This window comes from Camelus bactrianus, chromosome X (assembly GCF_048773025.1).
Source record: "Camelus bactrianus isolate YW-2024 breed Bactrian camel chromosome X, ASM4877302v1, whole genome shotgun sequence".
Classification (NCBI taxonomy): domain Eukaryota; kingdom Metazoa; phylum Chordata; class Mammalia; order Artiodactyla; family Camelidae; genus Camelus; species Camelus bactrianus.
In genome coordinates, this window is record NC_133575.1 from 66,602,473 (window position 1) to 66,617,930 (window position 15,458).

Sequence of the window (15,458 nt, forward strand, 5' to 3'; positions counted from 1 at the left end):
ATTTGCAGCAACATGGATGCTTCTGGAGAATGTCATTCTAAGTGGAGTAAGCCAGAAAGAGAATGAAAAATACCATATGAGATCGCTCATATGTGGAATCTAAAACAAACAAACAAACAAACAAAGCATAAATACAGAACAGAAATAGACTCATAGATATAGAATACAGACTTGTGGTTGCCAAGGGGGTGGGTGGTGGGAAGAGATAGTCTCGGATTTCAAAATTGTAGAATAGAAAAACGAGATTATACTGTATAGCACAGGGAAATATATACAAGATCTTATGGTAGCTCGCAGAGAAAGGAATGTGACAATGAATATATTTATGTTGATGTATAATTGAAAAGTTGTGCTCTACACTGGAATTTGACACAACATTGTAAAATGATTATAAATCAATAAAAAATGTTAAAAAAAAAGGTGTAAAACATAGTGATTCACAATTTTAAAGATATTCTCCATTTAGAGTTATTATAAAATATTGGCTATATTCCCTGTGTTGTACAATATATACTTGTAACTTATTTTATACCTAATATTTTATACCTTTTATTTCTCTACCGCTATATTGTCCCTACCTATTTCTCTCTCCCCACAGGTAACCACTGGTTTGTTCTCTATACCTGTGAGTCTGCTTCTTTTTTATTATATTCACTAGTTTGTTGCATTTTTCAGATTCTACATACAAGTGATATCATACAGTACTTGTTTTTCTCTGTCTGACTTATTTCATTTAGCATATTACCCCCCAGGTCTATCTAAATTGCTGCAAATGAAATAAACTTCATTCTTTTTTTTATGGCTGAGTAGGATGCCATTTTATATATATATATATAATATATATATATATATTATATATATATATACACACACACATATATAATGTGAAATATTTATATATATATATATATCTATCACATCTTCTTTATCCATTTGTCTGTTGATTGGCACTTAAGTTGCTTCTGTATCTTGGCAGTTGTAAATAATGCTGCTATGAATATTGGAGTGTGTGCATCTTTTTGAATTAGTGCTTTTTGTTTTATTCATATATAAATACAGGAGTAGAATTGCTTGGTCATATAGCATTTCTATCTTTAGCTTTTTTTAAAGAAACTTCCATAATATTTTTCACAGCAGCTGCACCAATTTACATTCCCATGAACAGTGTGCAAGTGTTTCCTATTCTCCACATCTTCACCAACATTTGTTATTTGTGTTTTTTTTGGTAATAGTCATCCTGACACATGTCAGGTGATAGCTCATTATGGTTTTGATTTGCATTTTTCTTATGATGGGCAATGTTAAGCATATTTCCATATGCCTGTTGGCCATCTGCATTTTCACTTTGGAAAAAAACTGTCTATTGAGTTCAGATTAATTGTGGTTTTGGGGATTTTTGGTGTTGAATTGTATGAGTTGTTTATATATATATGGATATTAACTTCATATCAGTCATACGATATTTTCTCCTATTCAATAGGTTGTCTTTTCATTTTGTTGATAATTTCCTTTGCTATTCAAAAGGTTTTAAGTTTAATTAGGTCTCATTTGTCTTTTTTAAAATTTAGTTCAACACTTTCAAAAAGTGAAGTTTAATCACTGTGCTTGGTTAGCAGATTTTGTTTTCATATCTCTAATTAATAGAGATTATTTATCTTGTAGTGATGGATTCATTCATGAGTTACTTTCTATGTCTGTATGCCATTCCTAGTGAAAAGCGGAGCTGGAGAAGAAAACTGGAAAGTTCAGTCCACAAAGAATTATTTTGTCTTAATGATCACATCAAGCAAGGAATTACCTTCATTCTGCAGATAGTTTTTACCCAATTGGTAAAATGAAAATACATCTACAGAATACTGACAATGCTCAAAGAAACATTTACATCTTCAGTAGATTATCAAATATTTTAAGCTAAAGTATCAAAAACTGATGTCAAGAAATAAATTTATGAATTGTATTCAGAAGCTTTCAGATTACTACAATTATATAGAGTTAAAAGTTCAGATGTTGTACTTACATGTATTCACTTATGTTTAATAGTAATAAATGTATAATATTTAATGCTATTGGCAGCTGTAACGATTAAGGGAGAAAGAGTATAGAAATATACAATTCTTTAATGAATAGTTGCAAAATAATTCATTGATAGTGAAGGAAAAACAAGAATGGTTAAATAAATACATTTGGCAGTGCATGTAGTCTTTCTCACATTAACGCCCTGTAGCTAGCAAAAGCAACTCCTGGGGTATAAGATTTGATTTTCTAATCTGGGCATTAAATATTTACTTCTAATTATAGTCTAATGTGAGACAAAAACAAAAAGTAATTTGCATTATTAATGATGCAAGAAATGTGATGTTTAGTCTGTTAAGACTGGTAACAAGGAGAAAAGCATGTTGGAGATTTACTTTTTTTCTCCTTTGAAAACAAGTTAAAATGATTAAACTTATTAAATTAACTACTTAGTAGTTATATGTTTTTGCCAACTAGAATGTACAAGGGTGTACTGTCTGAAATGGAGCTAGGACTAGAAAGTTTTCATTTTCAGTCTCAGAGTCTCCAGGGGGAAATCAAATGGTTTCTGTCTTTCAACAGTTTGAGTGAGATGATATTTTGAGATGTTGAGAGCTGCCAAACTACAAAAACAGTAAAGGAACTCCCCCAAAGAAATTTGTTTTCATCTACATAAATTTTTCTGTTTGTTCCTTTATTCTCTTACTGAGTTACAAAAAAAGTGGACGGCTTAAGAATGTTTGCCATTCTTTTCAGCCAGAAAGGAGCAAACCAATATTTGTAGCAATAGTTCACCAAGCCATGCCTTCCCCAATCTCCTCTTTACATATAGTTTTACCTGCTTGATGATAGATGGTCCAATATGAACTAACCTGAAAATCTAACTTGCATGCAAATAAAAGAGAGATTACTGGAGAACACACTACTTTAATCTGATGGAATTAATTGCTAGTCCTACCATGCCTTATCTTCACATTGCACCTTAGATTCTTGTGAAATGCAAATTATGGAAAGATATCTTTGAGGTGAAAAGAGACATTATGATTTGGACAATGATGTTCCATATAAGCCCTGTCTATAAGTCATGAAGTGATTTTTGGTCTTGCTTTATGAAATATTAAGTTTAGAACAATATTCTCTCCAGTCAGTCTTGGGAAATAGGTGCTTTATATTTTCCCTTGAAGAAAAGGCTTTACATGGCTGGCAGGCAGAGGTGAGAGGTTAGTTTAAACATTAGCCAAAATCTGGAAAATAAAAGTGAGATAACAGAGTAATGAAATCCTCAAGGAGGCTTGGGATTTGAAGAATTTGGAAAGCCTAACCATGAAAATTAGCAATTTGTATTCATTCACTGGTCCTGACTGTAAAAGAAGGTTTTATGAGAAAGGTTCCCCTTATTTCTGTTTTTAGTTTTTAACTTTTGATTTTGGAATAATTTCAGAATTACACAAAATGTACAAAAGTAATGCAAAGAATTCCTGTGTATCCTTGACTCAGATTCTCCCAAAGTTAACAATTTATGTAACCATATTACAATTATCAAAATCAGGATATTAACCTTGGTGTAGTTTTCTCATCTACAGACTTTATTGAAAATTTTCCAAGTGCTCCACGAATTTCCTTTTTTCTACTTCAGGATCTGATGTTAGATCACATAATGCACTAATCATTATGTCTTGTCAATATTCTTTAATCTTATAGGTTCTCAGTATGTCTTCAACTTTCATGATTATGACATGTTTGAGCAGTAAAGGCTATGGAAACCCTATCATTTTGCATTTGCCTAATGTTTCCTAATAATAAAAGTTAGGTTATGCATTTTTGACAAAGATATCATAGAAATAATGTTTGTTTTATTTTTACTTTCTTAGTGCATCATATTGGAGGTCCATGATGTTGATATGTCTCATTATTGATGAAGTTAGCCTTTACATTTGGGTTAAAGTGTTATCTTCTAGGTTTCTGAAGTGTAAAGTTAATATTTCCCCTTTGTAATTAATAAGTATCTTTAAAGGAGCTATTCTGAGGTCATGCGAAAAACCATAATATTTTCACTCACTGATTTTATCATCCATTGTTAATTATCAACTAAAACAATTACTGTGGTGCTTACCAGTGGTAATTTTCTATTTCCATAATTCTTTCCACATTTATTTGTTTGAGTTACTTTCTTCCTTATTGACGTATTTATTCAATTGTTTACTTGTGTAAGTATGAATTTGTTCTTATTTTACTCTGTAGATTATACTTCATTACTATCATTACATATTTTTGCTAAAGTTTTCCTTTTGGTGGTTGGGAGCTTCTTCAAATTGGATCCTTCATTTTAGTCATCATATTTTTAGAAATGAAAAGTTGTTTTATTAGACAATATATACATGATGAAACTTAGTTTTATTGGGGATATTTTTAGGTGCCATAAATGAGGAGATGTATACTGTTAACTATAAATAAAGCAGTTAGGTTTTTATTCTCAGTTTAGCCAAGAACCAGTTGTCAGTAAGTTACTTCTCATTCCTGCATCTCACTATTTTTTATCAGTAACAAAAGGGTAGTGGACTCTTAAAAATGGAAGATATTTTTTGTCATTCTAAGTGAAGTAAGACAGAAAGAGAAATTTAAAATATATATATTTTTAATCTAAAAATCTTTGACTCTTACCTGATAGAAAAAAATGCTGGTAGTCAGTTGACAGATTTTTTTTCAATAACTTGTTAGGGATGGGAGCCACTCAAAAGTAAGGAAAGGTATTCTTGGAGATTACTATAGGAAACAAAGTTTACCCAGAAGTGCACAAGCAAAGCAACAAGACTTACAAAAGAAGTTTTGTTGTACATCTCTAATTAAAGAAGAGGTAGAGTATTGAGTTTCATTAGCATGTGCATTTCTGTAAATGTTACATCACCTCAAAAAGACAGCACTGATGATACTCTACCATTCAACTCAATGAACAGCTATAATACTACAAACAGTTGTTTCACATGCAGAATAAAAGGAAAAGGAACTCTTGGATTCAGGAAAAAAAGTATTGATGAGTTACAAAAGGGAGAAAAAATAGAACACTCCTCAACAGATGAGTAAGATTTAATCCTGGCCGATATAAAGCAAATGGGATTTAAGACTGACAGATATAATAATCTCCTCTAACTAATGCTTTGCCTGATTTTTTCTGGTAGAATAAATTTTATGTACAAATCCTTGCTATATGCACTTCAATATTTTGCACTCTCAATGCATATATTTCTATCTTACACACAAAGTGTATTTTCAAAAAATGTTAAAAATATAAAACATACAAAGAAGAATATACATGAAACATTTTTGGTATCTTGTGAGAGAAATACATATTACTTGAAGGATTATATTTTTATTCCAACCAAGATAGTACTGTTCTAATGTATGATTCTCAAATTTACTTATAACAAAAGCAATCTTTTGCAATATATTTTCTTCATAATTGGATTCAGAGTAACAACTTTTTAAATTATGACAAACACAACAAATTGATAATTTATCATTATTAACATTCTTTATACCCAAGCAAATAATTCTTCATTAGTTGACATTAAAAGTGCACACAGTATTTGTGGATTTTTCCTTTTTATTAATTTCAATGACAATATGAACATCAAGATCAACTGTTTAAATAAAAAGGCACTGTACAATGTTTATCTTATATTACAATAAATGTATCCTATAAGACAGTCACACATTAGTATCTCTTATCAGTTAATTTCATGAAAACTAAGATTTTTTAAACATATTTATTGATTTATAATCATTTTACAATGTTGTGTCAAATTCCAGTGTAGAGCACAATTTTTCAGTTATACATGAACATATATATATTCATTGTCACATTTTTTTCCCTGTGAGATACCATAAGATCTTGTATATATTTCCCTGTGCTATACAGTATAATCTTGTTTATCTATGCTACATTTTAAAATCCCAGTCTATCCCTTCGCACCCTCCGCCCCCTTGGCAACCACAAGTCTGTATTCTATGTCTATGAGTCTATTTCTGTTTTGCATTTATGTTTTTTTTTTTTTTAGATCCCACATATGAGTGATCCCATATGGTATTTTCTTTCTCTTTCTGGTTTACTTCACATAGAATGACATTCTCCAGGAGCATCCATGTTGCTGCAAATGGCGTTATGTTGTCGGTTTTTATGGCTGAATAGTATTCCACTGTATAAATATACCACCACTTCTTTATCCAGTCATCTGTTGATAGACATTTAGGCTGTTTCCATGTCTTCACTATTGTAAATAGTACTGCTATGAGCAATGGGGTGCAGGTGTCATCCTGAAGTAGGGTTCCTTCTGGATACATGCCCAGGAGCAGGATTCCTGGGTCATATGGGAAGTCTACTCCTAGTCTTTTGAGGAATCTCCATACTGTTTTCCACAGTGGCTGCACCAAACTGCATTCCCACCAGCACTGTAGGAGTGTTCCCTTTTCTCCACAGCCTCTCCAGCATTTGTCATTTGTGGATTTTTGAATGACGGCCACTCTGACTGGTGTGGGGTGATACCTCATTGTAGTTTGGATTTGCATTTCTCTGATAATTAGTGATATTGAGCATGTGCCTATTTTTTCATGTGCCTATTGATCATTTGTATGTCATTGATCATTTGTATGTCTTCCTTGGAGAATTGCTTGTTTAGGTCTTTTGCCCACTTTTGGATTGGGCTGTTTGTTTATTTCTTATTAAGTCATATGAGCTACTTATATATTCTGGACATCAAGCCTTTGTCGGTTTCATTTGCAAAATTTTTTTCCAATTCTGTAGGTTGTCTTTTTGTTTTGCTTATGGTTTCTTTTGCTGTGCAGAAGCTTGTAAGTTTCATTAGGTCCCATTTGTTTATTCTTGTTGTTATTTCAATTGCTTGGGTAGACTGTTCTAGGAGAACATTTTTGAGATGTATGTCAGATAATGTTTTGCCTCTATTTTCTTCTAGGAGGTTTATTCTATCTTGTCTTATGTTTAAGTCTTTGATCCATTTTAAGTTGATTTTTGTGTATGGTGTGAGGGAGTGTTTTAGCTTCATTGCTTTACATGCTGCTGTCCAGTTTTCCCAACACCATTTCCTGAAGAGACTGTCTTTATTCCATTGTATATTCTTGCCTCCTTTGTCGAGGATGAGTTGACCAAAAGTTTGTGGGTTTATTTCTGGGCTCTCTATTCTGTTCCATTGGTGTATATGTCTGTTTTTGTACCAATACCATGCTGTTTTGATGACTGTAGCTGTATAGTACTGTCTGAAGTCTGGGAGAGTTATTCCTGCAGCCTCTTTCCTTCTCTTCAGTAATGCTTTCACAATTCTAGGTCTTTTGTGGTTCCATATAAATTTTATTATGATTTGTTCTAGTTTTGTGAAGTATGTCCTAGGTAATTTGGTAAGGATTGCATTAAATCTGTAGATTTCCTTGGGCAGTGTGACCATTTTAACATTATTGATTCTTCCAATCCAAGAGCATAGGATATCTTTCCATTTTTTAAAGTCTTCTATAATTTACTTCATCAATGGTTAATAGTTTTCTATGTATAATTCTTTCACCTCCTTGGTTAGATTTATTCCTAGGTATTTTATTCCTTTGGGTGCTATTTTAAAGGGGATGGTTTCTTTACTTTCTTTTTCTTTTAATTCATCATTAGAGTAAAGAAATGCAACTGATTGTTGAACTTTAATCTTGTAATCTGCTACCTTGCTGAATTCTTCAATCAGCTCTAGTAGTTTTTGTGTGTATCTGTTAAGGTTTCCTATATATAGTAACATGTCGTCGGCATATAGTGACAGTTTTACTTCTTCTTTTCCAATTTGAATCCCTTTTATTTCCTCTGTTGCCTGATTGCTGTGGCTAGGAATTACAAGACTATGTTGAATAGGAGTGGTGATAGTGGGCATCCTTGTCTTGTCCCAGATTTTAGTGGAAAGCTTTTGAGTTTTTTACCATTGAGTACTATGCTGGCTGTAGTTTTGTCATATATAGCTTTTATGGTGTTGAGATATGTTCCCTCTATACCCACTTTGTTGACAGTTTTTATCATAAATGGGTGTTGAATTTTATAAAATGTTTTTTCTGCATCTATTGATAGGATCATGTGGTTTTTTGTCCTTTCTCTTTTTGATGTGATGTATTACATTGATTTGCATATGTTGAACCACCCTTGTGTCCCTGCAATGAACCCCACTTGGTCATGATGTATAAGCTTTTTGTGTGTTGTTGGATTCTATTTGCTAATATTTTGGTGAAGAGTTTTGCATTTATGTTCATCAGTGATATTGGCCTATAATTCTCTTTTTTGGTGGTGTCTTTGCCTGGTTTTGGTATCAGGGTGATGGTGGCTTTATAGAATGAGTTTGGGAGTATTCCCTCCTTTTAATCTTCTGGAAGAGATTGAGAAGTACTGGTATGAGTTCTTCTTTGTATGTTTTGTAGAATTCCCCAGTGAAGCCGTCCAGTCCTGGACTTTTATTTGTAGGGAGGTTTTTAATTGCTATTTCAATTTCATTTCTAGTGATCGGTTTGTTCAAGTGGTCAGTTTCTTCTGGATTCAGTCTGGGTGGACAGTATGTTTCCAGAAACTTGTCCATCTCCTCTAGGTTATCCATTTTGGTTCCATATACTTTTCATGAAAACTAAGATGTTTAATTAAATATTACCTTTTTAATGCAATGCTGATTTTTGCTAGAATATATGGTGTCATCATCACTAATCAATTTCTTACAGGACATAAAATTAATTTTTTTTTATTGAGGCAAATGTGTTTTTCATGTACAATCAGTATTTCATTTAATGTTTACAGAAAATTTGAAATTATGCCTAAGTGTGAGCTCTCAAAATGTGGGCTACCTGGTTTAGCTTTGAGTCATTTAGAGGACTATGATATCCACAATGAATTTCAAAAAAATCTTAAAGTTCTCAATTTTCAAAGCTCTTAAGAAGTTTAATTTTCCATAACAAGCACTGCTTCACTGACTGGTTTCATTTTCAGGTGCCAGTGAGGAGAGTTACAGAAGCAGAAAGTTTATATTTACCATAACTCAATCCAATGCAGACTTGGATTTTAATTTGCTCTCAGTCTAAAGTGATAATGAATAAGTCCATGGCAACTCAGAGTGACCACAGCATAGTAAACAACTGATCAGCAGTACATGAAAGCTTCAATCTTCATGATGTAAATATCCAAATGTAGGAGCGTTCATGTTCTTCCAAGCCCACCACAATTTTCCAGCCTTGTAAACAGCATCCAGAGCCCAGGGAAGAGAAGAAAGAAAGGATTTGCAACCAACTCAAGCAACTGAAAATAAATAGAAGAAAAGATGAGAACAATGGCAAGCCATGTATCATCAGTAACGATGAAAATAATAAATGAGTATGTATAGTCACCATTATACACATTTTATACTATCTACTGCCCATGTAAACAAATATTACTGTGGATTAGAGAAGCTTTCCATGTTCCAATCAGGATGACTGGGGCATGTGTAAATTTCAATCATTTGCCCAGACATTTTTATGGGAACTGAGAAATAGGGTTGTGCATTATGGATGGAGATTCCCAGGAAAAGTCTGAGGTGGCATGGAAATGGAAATTACAGAATTTCTAACAGCTGTTCAGTGATAGCAGTAAGAAAGTAGAGTTTTCAGATCTACATTTATCAATCTTTAGCCCTTTGATTCTGCTCCCTTGAAATTTTGAAAGTGTTTCAGGACATAAATATGAAGCCCAAATAGGTCATTTTTACAATAAAGATGTTTCAGACAGCCCAAATCCTACTTATCCTTCAAAACCAGTTCCAAGCCTTTCTTCCCCAGGAAAGACTTCCCCAGGGTACTTTAGCCTAAATGCATATACCCTCCTCTGAACTTCTCTAGAACCTATTTTATCACTCATTGTGATACAAATGATTAATCACATTGGCTTACAGCAATTCACTTTTTTCTAGATTTTTGTTCTTTTGTATTATTTTAGCCTTTTGCATGTTTATGTATTCTCACCTCTAGATGATAAGCCCCTTGAGATTATAGACTTATGTTTTTAAGCATTTCTTTTGATACTTCCCTAATGCCTTTCATATATAGAAGCTCTTAGTACAAGTGTATTAACTAATTGGGGGTAATCAGGAATTAAGAAATACAGAAACCACCAAGAAGAATAATTCCACTGGGACTTCTAAAGAAATTGAACCAGACCAGGAAATTGATAGCAGAAACCATAAATGTGTTGTCTTTTGGCTATTCAATTACTTTCTTAAATATATTCTCAATTCTAGTTAGTATTATTAATTATTATCATATCCAACTTTAATTTAAAATTTAGTTTCCTTTGGAATTGTCCTTAAGGCAAGTTGGACAGTCCATTAATTGATTCTAAGCTCTATTTTAATCATCCTATTGGTCTTGTTTTCCTCAAATCATATCAATGTCTTAAATATTTACTTAAATATTTATTAAAGACAGAAAACCATCCAGTATAGCTCAATGTCCAATAAACAGTGAATGGGATATTAATAGTATCCAGTACTTTTAAATTCTCATTATGTGTCATTTGTGTATGCTAACTACTTTACATGTAAAATTCTTTTCATTCCCATGATATCACTGGAAAGATAATTACTGTTACCAATCCCATTTTATAGATTAAAAACTAAGCACAAGATCATACAGCAAAAAAACTCTAGAGTTACAATTTGAATCTCAGTCTGTCTAACCAGAGATATCAAACCCTTAGCTATGTTATTCTAGAAAGACTAAAGAGAGATCATGGTCATATGTCAGAACATGGCTATCCATGGCCTGATTGAATGAATGATTTTGGACAAACTGAGACCAGCAAAGACATGAAACTAGACCAACCACTAGTGGGAAATACGATGATTGAGGGATCAGGATAGAAGAGACAGTCTCAGTTACAGCTGTTAAGAAAATCTAATTTAGAAACAAAATGTGCACCCAAAAGATATGGTCACAGACAACAGAAAGTTCAGGCAAAATAGCATTAGACTTTATGTTTATGTTTTATTTCATTTATGGTTGAATTAAAAAAAACAACTCTTGATTCTATTTATCTTTATCTTTGTTTTTCAAATCAGATAGCCTCTCTCCTTGAAGAAAAGAGGGTTAATCCTGTCTTTATAGATTTATAAAAACTCCCATTGCTCTTTGGAGAAAAATTTTTATATGCAGTAGTTAGTATCTGCACTTCTCTAACTCCCAATTTATCCCTTCCACCCCTACCCCTGGTAACCATAAGTTTGTTTTCTATGTCTGTGAATTTGTTTCTGTATGTATTGATACTTTGAATAAGAATAATATTATGTCCTTTGAAAAATCCCAAAGCACAATTATAGAGTGGAATTAAACATTCTAAATGCAGATAAATAATGTACATGTCTTTCTCTCTTCTCAGTATATGGTAATGGTTTTCAACTTGACAAACTCATTGTGTTCAACTTGGGATTCAGATATGCATCTATGGAAAATCTATGGCACAGACTGTCACTGAGTCAACTTTCATGAGGGACTGAAGACCCTACTGGGAAAAAAATCTCAAGGAAAAAGATAGAGAAGACATAAAATTTTGATCAAGGACAATGGACCAGCATAGGATGAGAGAAACTATTTTATACTCAGCAGAGTGACTCATTCAGATTTTTCTCAAGGAGAAGATCAATATGGCAGAATAGAAGTATATGGGGCTCACTTACTCCCACAAATACATCAAAAATACACCTACATGTGGAACAACTCTCAATATCTACTGAACGCTGGCAGAAGATCTCATACAATTAAAACTACAAGAAAGATCACAATGTAACCAGGTAGGACAAAAAATAAAGGAATTGGGACAGGGTTTGTGCCCCTGGGAGAGAGCTATGAAAGAGGAAAATTCCCTTCCCCTGAGAAGCCCCTTCACTGGTGAGAAGATTAGCCAAGACAGAAAGGGATTTTGGAAGAGAGCACAACAGCCACTTTGCAGCAGGCAGAACAGAAAGAAACCAGCATAGAGGGTACATGCCTTCTGAAAGAATAGACAATGAAACAGTCCTTTCCAGTCTACAAGACCCTGAGTTCAAAAAAGAAATAATACAAATACTGAAGGAATTTAGAAAGGCTATCTATAGAAATGCAGATCACTGTAACAAGGAACTAAAAACTATAAAGAAGAGTCAATCAAAATTAGGCAACTAAATTGCCTAGATGAACACTGAGCTAAAGGCACTAAATAGCAAATTAAATAATGCAGAAGAATCAATAAATGATCTGGAAGATAGAATAACATAAATCATCCAATCAGAACAGCAGACAAACAAGTGAAAAAAAAAAGAGAAAGCAATATAAGAGACTTGGGGATAATATAAAGCACACCAATCTACACATAATGGGGGTCCCAGAGAGAAGAAAGAGAAAGGATGATTAAAAATGTTTTAGAAGAAATTATGGCTAAATACTTCCATAATCTTAAGAAAAAAAAAATAGATATTCAGGTACAGGAAGAAGAGGGTCCCAAACAAGATGAACCCAAACAGACCAACACTAAGGCATATATTTAAAATGGCAAAAGTTAAAGATAAAGAGAAGATTCTAAAGGCAGCAAAAACAAAACAAAACAAAAAGAAAAACAAAACAAAAACAAAGAGTTAGTTACAAAGAAACCCTCATAAGGCTATCAGCTGATTTCTCTACAGAAATATTGCAGGCCTGAAGAGATTGGCAAGATATATTTAAAGTCCTGAAAAGGAAAAATCTGCAACCTAGGATACTCTACCCAGCAAGATTATGATTTAGAATAGAAGGAGAGATAAAGAATTTTGCATACAACTGAAAACTAAAAGAATACAGCAATACTAAACCTATCCTAAAGGAAATATTGAAAGCTCCACTATAAATGGAAAAGAAGCACAAATCTACAGAAAAGAGAAAATCACAGTTGGACATGCAATGATAACTGCATTGAACAGCAAAAGAATAAAAATGAAGATGTAAAAGAGGACATAAAATCATAAATGTGAGAGAAGAGAATAATGAAATGTAGATTGTTTTTCCTTTCTTTAAGGGTGTGTTTGAGCTTATATGACTACCAGTCTAAAGGATATAGATAGAGGAATGGGTTAACATACTTGAAAAACAGGGTAACCACAAATCAAAAATATACAACAGATTTACAAAAAAAGAAGAGATCTCAAGCATAATACAAAAGAAAATTATCAAACCACAGAAGGGAAAACCTAAAATAAAAAGAAAAGAACAAAGAAGAAATACAAAATCAACCAGAAAACAAGGTTTAAAATGGCAATAAATACATATCCGTCAATAATTACCTTAAATCTCATTGGCTTAAAGGCTCCAATAAAAGACATAGAATAACAGATTGGATAATAAAACAAGAGCCTGTAATATGCTGCCTACAAAAGACCCAGTTTGGAGCAAAGGAAATACATAGATTGAAAGTGATGGGATGAAAATGATATTTCATACAAATGTAAATGATACAAAAGTGGGGGTAGCAATACTAATATCAGACAAAACAGACTTTAAAACAAAGACTATAAAGAAAGATAAAGTAGGACACCATATAATGATAAAATAATCAATAAAAGAAGAGGATATTACACCAGTTATATGCACCCAATATAAGAGCACCAAAGTATATAATACAAATACTAACAGATATAAAGGGAGAAATTGACAGGAAAACAGTAATAGTAGAAGAATTCAACACCCCACTGACATTAATATATCTTTCAGACAGAAAATCAATAAGGCAACAGAGATCCTAAATGATGCAGTAGAACAGTTAGACTTAATTGATACATTCAAGATACAATATTGAAAACAAAACAAAAGACAGAATCCACATTCTTTTCAAGTGTACATGGAACATTCTCTAGGATAGACCACATACTAGGATACAAAATAAGCCTCAACAAATTTAAGAGGACAGAAATTATTTCAAGCATCTTTTCTGACTACACTGGTGTGAAACAAGAAATAAACCACAGAAAGAAAATAGGAAAAAACAATTACATGGAGACTAAACAACATGCTAAAAAAAAATGGGTCAATAATGAAAGCAATGAAGAAATCAGAAAATATCTCAAGGCAAATGAAAGTTAAAACACAACTTAACAAAATCTATGGGATGCAGCAAAAGCAGTTGTAAGAGGGAGGTTCATAGCAGTACATATATCCCTCAAGAAATAAGAAAAGAAAAGAAAAGAAACAATTTAAAATACTACCTAAAAGAATTAGAAAAATAAGAACAAACAAAACCCAAAGTCAGAAGAAGGAAGTAAACAATAAAGATCAGAGGGGAAATAAATAAAATAGAGATTTAAAAAAAAAAACAGTGGAAAAGATCAATGAAACAAATAACTTAAAAAGAAAAATAACAAAATGAACAAACCTCTAGCCAGGTTCACCAAAAGAGAGGACTCAAATAAGCAAAATAAGACTTCAGCAAATGGTGTTGGGAAAACTAGACAGCAGCATGTAAAGCAATGAAGCTAGAACATTCCCTCACACCATACACAAAAATCAACTCAAAATGGATCAAAGACTTAAACATAAGACAAGATACAATAAATCTCCTAGAAGAAAATAGAGGCAAAACATTATCTGATATATATCTCAAAAATGTTCTCCTAGAACAGTCTACTCAAGCAAATGAAATAAAAGCAAGAATAAACAAATGAGACCTAATGAAACTTACAAGCTTCTACACAGCAAAGGAAACCATAAGTAAAGCAAAAAGACAACCTACGGAATGGAAGAAAACTTTTGCAAGTGAAATTAACAAAGACTTGATCTCCAGAATATATAAGCAGCTCATATGACTTAATAAGAAACAAACAAACAACCCAATCCAAAAATGGGCAAAAGACCTAAACAAGCAATTCTCCAAGGAAGACATACAAATGATCAATAGGCACATGAAAAAATGCTCAATATCACTAATTATCAGAGAAATGCAAATCAAAACTACAATGAGGTATCACCTCACACCAGTCAGAGTGGCCGTCATTCAAAAATCCACAAATGACAAATGCTGGAGAGGCTGTGGAGAAAAGGGAACCTCCTACAGTGCTGGTGGGAATGCAGTTTGGTGCAGCCACTGTGGAAAACAGTATGGAGATTCCTCAAAAGACTAGGAGTAGACTTCCCATATGACCCAGGACTCCCGCTCCTGGACATATATCCAGAAGGAACCCTACTTCAGGATGACACCTGCACCAATATTCACAGCAGCACGATTTACAATAGCCAAGACATGGAAACAAAATAAGAAATGAAAAAGGATAAATAACAATAGATACCACAGAAACGCAAAAAATCATGTGAGAATACTATGCACCATTATATGCCAATAAATTGGACAACCAAAAAGAAATGGACAGATTTCTAGAAACATACAGCCTGTCAAAATTGAG